Below are 7,126 nucleotides of genomic sequence, written 5' to 3' on the forward strand. Positions count from 1 at the left end.
GAATAAGTCCAAAATATTCAAGGAGCAAGAAGTTATGAATTTTACAAGTCAGAGGTTTTCCAGCCCGTCCATCAGCGAGTACCCGACTTTAGAAGGAGATTTAAGCTCAAGTAAGGAGTGAACTGAAGCAAATACCATCATAGGAGTCAAGAGGAGTTTATCAGCTTTCCAGAAAGCCCAATATCTGGATAAATGGCCACGGAATTATGAAGTTATGATCCAATCTCCAAAACCGGTCAATCCAGTTCTACACTTGCCTCAATTGGAAGCTAACTGGTTCAATCTGCTTCAAAACCAGACATTGGCGACCAGGAGATCATTTCAACCAATCAGGAGATATTCTAGGAGTCCAGGAGGAGTTCTGAAAGTTCATACCATGCACCAGCAACCATTGGATCATGAGGATCCTCATTTACTCAAACCTGCCTTATTTGGAGCAAACAGACATTAATGTCCAACAGCTCTTTTCTCTTCAGATCAGGCACGAGATCAGAACCTATCAAGCACCCAGTAAGGTCCCAAGGAAGCTCTCTTATCCATTAAAACCATCCAGGTTCAAGAAGAATCAAGTTTCTCACTTGGAGCCAAAATCCCATAAAAGGCTAGTTTTTCGATTTTGTTACTTTGCTTGATTTGTTTCCTTTTCTATTTGTTTTAGAACGTTAGGACCTTTGTATCTGAGCCTTATATAAGCTCCTAGACGTCCATTGTAAAAAACACCCTTAATCACCAAATTAATAGAAAGTTTATTCAGTTTTATCAAAGTTGTTCTTTGTATAAAATAACGGTCTTTAGGATTCAAAGAGAGATTCTTTGCTGTCTTATTGATTTCGTGAGTCTAGTTTGTTTGTGCAAATCAAATAAGCTCAGTACACAGATTGAGAGAGTCAATCAATTCGATCCATCATTCCATCAGATTGAGAGATTCAATCAAACCTTCCTCCGCAAATCCACTTCAGTTCATCATCTAATCAAGCTGAGAGTGATACACATCCAGCAGCTTGATTCCATCCTATCCTTTGTTTATTTATCTTGTTTATTATCATTATCATCATCATTTCATTCGTTTTCATATTTGTTTCTGTTTGCATCATAAAAACTCTAAACTCATAAAAATCGGTTCTCTTTGTTTTCAGGTTTAAACCTTGGTTCCACCATTTTTATCAATTCGTGGGTTACCACCCCCCCCCCCCCCCCCCCCCTGTGCCTACAACACAGAAAAAGAGAATAAAGTTGAAAGTGAAACTAAATATCCCAATGAACAAATTTATCAGAAGTCCATATTTACGTGGATGTCTATATGGGACAAACAATTCTTTTTTAAGACAATTATAGAATATAGTCACGAAAATCAATCCTAAAATATATAATCTAAAAAACCATTTAAACAAACCATCAAAATTTTCAATATTACACCAAATAAGTATATAAAGACCAACTATATTTTCTTCGTGTATAATGTGTTGTGGTAAGATTCAAAAAAATTAACTTACTTTAAAGTAAGGGAAAATTAGATTTTTAATTCTAAATTTAGAGTACAAATATAACATTTTATAAAACTAAATAATTGACGTAATAGTACAAAAATATGAAAAAAAATCAAACTACTATCCGCGCGTAGCGCGGACAAGGACCTAGTTTTAGTGTAAAAGCTTAAAGTTATATACTCTGAAATAGAGTGAAACTGAATTTATTCTAACCATATTCATCATTCCATATATTTAGTCATCATTATATTTTTAATTATACATTAAAATATAATTAGAGTCGAACTTGTTTATATTTTGGGGGTGTTTCATTTTTAAAAATCAGTTTTAGAGTGGCATTTCTAAAAATCTGTTTTAGAGTGGCATAACCTTTTAGTTAAATAAAGAGTTTGCGACTAGAAACAAATAAGATAGTATAACGCCCCCATTTTTTTTATAGCAAATGGCTCATCCACGCCCGTTCACTTGATCCATGGATCTCATCCCATCCGTCGGTCGGTCCGTTAATTTTTCGAGGTCCAAAATCATAGTTTACTGACTCTACAGTTACCACATGACCTTTTTCGTATTTTGGTCTCACTTTCACGCTATTGCGAATCACTTTCTGAAATTCTAAACAGATGTCTGTGGAAAATGTAAGTGCACTTTAATGACTAACGTAGCCAAATCAATTATTTTAATCTTTTTTACATATCAAAACTCGGGATGTGATAGATTAATTTACATTTTAAAACATTTTCTCACACTTGTATTACATACTTAAGTACTTATATACTAGATGATAACCCGCGCGCATGCGCGGAGTGAGTTTTTCTAATAATGTTTGTTTATTAAATAGTTATAACATTTTGTAACACTACAATCTTTATCGATTATAAAATGACGAATATACATGTTGGTTTCTTAAATATATCATCATTGTTGAAGAGTTAACGTATTACATATCATTTTAATTATTTTTAAGACTTCATATGCACAAAAGAAATTAAGTTTTTTTGGCTGACACAAATCACCAAAATCAGATAGACAACATCGATTGTATAATAACGAAAGAGATTAAGTTTTCTGTTCTCGATTTGTTCACTATTGACTCTCTATAAGTAAGTTCATTTTTTACATGTATGAAATTGTGCTTTCATTCTCCTATTTTTTTTATTGATATAATTAAGTTTCTTTTTTTAACTTCTTCTATAAATTCGGTGAATTAAATTAGTGTCATTTTTTTAAAAAATAGACATCTGTAAAAATTAGTTTCACTCCAGATACATATTTAAGAATCAAAATTTTGAAAAAAATCACCAGCAAACTATATTAACAGATTAGTGTTCAAATCTAATATATCAAGCTGTTATAGAATACTAGGTCCGTGTCCGCGCTACGCGCGGATTCTATATTATAACAATTTTAATTTTTAAATTATTTGAATAGTTAAAATTATTTTGAATTAATTTAAGAGCAAATAGCTTAAAATGTTTAAAACAATAATGTAGATGATTATAGTTGAAATATTTCATTATGATTTTTAAAAACATCATTATATTGATAGATTTTGTATTTCATTTTTTTAAAAATAATTTAATGTTTTTATTGTGTTATTTTAAATATTTTCTCCATGTATCTTCTTTTTTCTGTTTCAATTTTTAGCAGGCTAATTATATTGATAACTATTATTTTCTTTTGCTATATTCAATTTTGTTGGTATGGCATAATTTATGATATATTGAAAAATATTTTTATGTTATTTCTTCAAATATTTTAGCATAGATACCAACTAATTTAAGATAGTATTTTCCTTTTCTAGATTGTTTTATACTGTTTTTTTTTTATAAATATGGCTATTTGAAAGTTGTACATTCTTTAAGACATGTTAAAAAAATCAAAATTTTTTATGATCCATTCATTAGGGCAAAGCATTTTATGCATTCATTAACTAAAGAAGATAATAAAATAGAGTTTGGCCGTTTCACAAAGAAAATCAATACATTTGCTTTCGGCTATATTATGATCCATTAGATAGAGAGGTTAGAACTTTATTCAGAAGTTTGCTCCCCAATTTGGATGACCAAGTTGTGATTGCTGATAAGCACCAAGTTGAAAGTTGTACATACAACCCCAACATTACCACCAAGCCCAGGTCCCATGTGGTGTGGATTCGCCATTGCACCAGGTTGTGGGGGATGGAAGAGACCCTGGAACTGCATTTGAGGAGATTGTGCAGCGGCGTTGAAGGATGGATGTGATGTATGGGATGGTAAATAAGCACCATGAGGCGTTTGACCAGCTACGTTGTAATATGGAGGAGACTGAAGGCTTGAAAGATCTCTTGGATTCTGCATCCAAATATCAGAAGTCTCAGCCTGCTGCGTCATATAAAGAAACACAACTCAGAAATACGGAAGGTAAAAAAAACTGTGGTTGGGGTAAGAGAAAGTTCCATCTTTGTTAATATTACCTGAGGGTTTTGAACGTAGATATTTCCATCTTTGTATTTCATGCGAGATGGATCTTCAAGACCCATGGCGTTTCCAACTACATTGGGAGTATTAATCTGATACGCATTAGGGTTGTTGTTGTAAGTCCCAAAACCAGTAGGACCACCTGTTGGGACTGGCTTGAATTGCTGGATGCCATACTTGACACCATTTGAACCAGGATGAGAACCACCTCCAGGCATCAGAACATAGCTATTTCCATTTGAAGGGTGTGCATACGTTGCTGGGTTACCTGAGTAGCCTGGCATGGGCATCTGGGGAACATAGGAGACAAACTGACGATAAGGCATCAGATTGGGAAAATGTGCAACTTGAACCTGCGGGTACATCTGTTGCATTGACGCCTGCTGTTGTTGTTGTTGCTGCAGCATGGGAATCGTAGATGAAGGGCCATTGTTCACCATTTGAGTACTTAACACCTGCTCCATTAGCAAAATGATACGTTAGTTTTTCTTGCCTAATGAAATGAAAGATAATCATGACACATGTAGGGCCCAACTGCTCAAAGAAAAGCCTGAAGACAACTTAATGCCTTGGATTTTCTAAAGGTACAAATTGCAGGAAACCTTACAGGAGCTTTTTGCAACTCAGGAGGATCTTGCTGCTCTTCAAACTCTAAAGGAGTATAATGTGGACCGTTCCTATTGAACAATTGAATTTCTGAGTACTCATCCAAATTGTCAGATCTGTGAGCTTCCTTCTCTTCGGGTAACTGTTGCTCAGATGCCACTGATACACGTGAGTTAGATTCAGAAACTCTGACATGATCATCAAGAATATCAATAGGCTTATCCCCCGGACCATCTGTTAAAGTCTCTGGAGAAGAAACTGGCGAACTGCAAACAATATCACCAAGTTACTTAAGGAAAGATGCAAGGTGATCTTAAACTTTATTCAAAATGTACAAAAACAAATAATAACACCAACTTACCTACGATCAGTTTCTCTAAGTTCTTCTAAAGAGTGGAAAGCAGATTCTGAATTCACTGATGAACTAAACTCTTGAACAAAGCTACCAAAAGTAAGCTGACATCGGTCAGTTTCTGGGACGCGAATATGATCAAACTGGACGCTAAGAAATCAGATCTATAAATAGAAAAATAAAGAGGAAGGCGAAAGGAATCCATTGAATGTGTTAAACCAAGGTTTGATTACAGGAGTTAGTGGTGAAGTTACTCAAGAAAACGGATTTAGAGAAGAGAGAGATGGAAGATCAGGAAGACGAAAGGAGGGTGAAGAACAAAATTAGGGTTACTACAAAGACAAAGAGGACAGGTCGCGTAACACGTCGGTCTTTCATCTCCAGAATGTGGGCTCAAAAACATTCATACCATACAGGCCGGAAACATCGCAGCCCAAACCAAAAGCCCAAACAAAGTTAACTCGACGATGACGTGGCTGTTTGCTGCATTACTATTGGTCGTTTTTTCTATCCGACGGGGAGGGCTTCATAGGGCTTTATATTGTGCTTTTAGTATAGTTTTGATATAAATGCAGACTTGAAATATAAATGTTTGTCTAGTATATATTCACCAGCTCGGTCTAAATATCATCTAATTCTAGAACAACAAAACAAATAACTTATTTCACAAGTTCGGGTAATATCCGAATCCAAACGGGTAATATCCGATCCCGAATGGATATCCGAAGATAACCAAACATAAGTATACTTAACCCTATTTTTCTAGTTTACTTCTCTCATTTTATTCAAAATATTTATATTAATTATGTTTATTTCTCAAAATTATATAATATACATATAAGTATGGACATAATTATTTGCTACTCACTTAAAATATATATCAAGCTCTTGTTTCTTGCATTAATAAAATTTGCTTCTAAAATTTCAAAACAACAACTAAATTAGTGTTTTTATTTTTAAAGTTTAATCTCCAAACCTATTAACAATTTAATTTAAAAAAAAATTAGAAAACCAGTTAAAATATATTTTAAATACAAGAAAAAAACTTAAACAATGAATCCTTTATTTATTTTTTCTTCAAATTTAAATATCCAAACCCGACCCAAAATATCCAAACCCGAACATAAAATACCGAACCTGACTCGGAATGTAGAAATATCCGAATGGGCTTCATACTTTTATACTGAAATACCCGATACGAACCCGAACGTGTATCCGAACGCCAAACCCTACAATATATGATCATTATTTGTATCTTTCTTGAACAAAAAAAGTAAACCATTGATCACAAAATTTTCAATATGAAACTTTTACCATTTTTAGTAATTTATAGTCGTTTTTAAAATTTTGAAATATAACATATAAGAAAAAAATCTAATTTTGTAATTGTATGCTTAATGTGATTGTTTAATTTCTTTTAATAGTATAAAACTAAACAAAAAAGAGAAGGCTTGAAAAATTGTTATCAAATATGTATTACTATGTGGACCGCCCGCACGCATGTGCGGGTATTAACATTAATATTAAATTGCGGGTATTAACATTAATATTAAATTGATAATTACATATTTACAACTATATCATACTTATGTTACATGTATGTGGTTAATATGAAAGATTCGATGTTACATATTAATATTTATACTATGTTCATATGAACAAAAAATACATTAGAACGTTTATATTAAAAATATCAGTGTTTCGTATAAACAATATGAGTCCATAAATTAGAGAAACCAGACCTTAAGACCAAAGCTTCGAGTTCTGTCTAGATTAAGGTAAAACCCACACATCATATAATATCATATTTCTCATGTCTTGAGCGCCATATAATCATGAAGAGTGCTCTCGATTTTCTTAGCACCAACATCTTTCCAGTCTATTGAAAACACTGTCCCAATAGATTCCACCTGTTGATTGTGCAAAACTGCAAAAGAGTCGATCAAAATGCCAAAGACATTGTAATCTCCATGAGAGAAGAAAGATTAAATAGGAATATAGATAGATAGATACTCACAAATGATTTGCTTTAGCACTCCTTATATCCTCATCAGAATTCAAATATATCTCACGGAAGAACTTGTTCAAAGCAGCTTCTCCTTCAAGCTTATCATCCTTCTATTCTTCTTCACTTCAGCTTCAAGCTTGTCATAGTCCTTTACTTTATTGGAAGAAGGATAAGTCGGTCTCATTGAAACCTCTGCACCATTACACAAACAAATAAT

General features: G+C 33.2%; 1 pseudogene; it reads right to left on the reverse strand.

Annotated features, from left to right (window-relative positions):
* Positions 1–3,360: 3,360 nt before the first annotated feature.
* On the reverse strand, positions 3,361–5,059 carry LOC106407380 (annotated as a pseudogene).
* Positions 5,060–7,126: the final 2,067 nt, after the last annotated feature.

The sequence above is a fragment of the Brassica napus genome, chromosome C3, assembly GCF_020379485.1.
Source record: "Brassica napus cultivar Da-Ae chromosome C3, Da-Ae, whole genome shotgun sequence".
NCBI lineage: Eukaryota > Viridiplantae > Streptophyta > Magnoliopsida > Brassicales > Brassicaceae > Brassica > Brassica napus.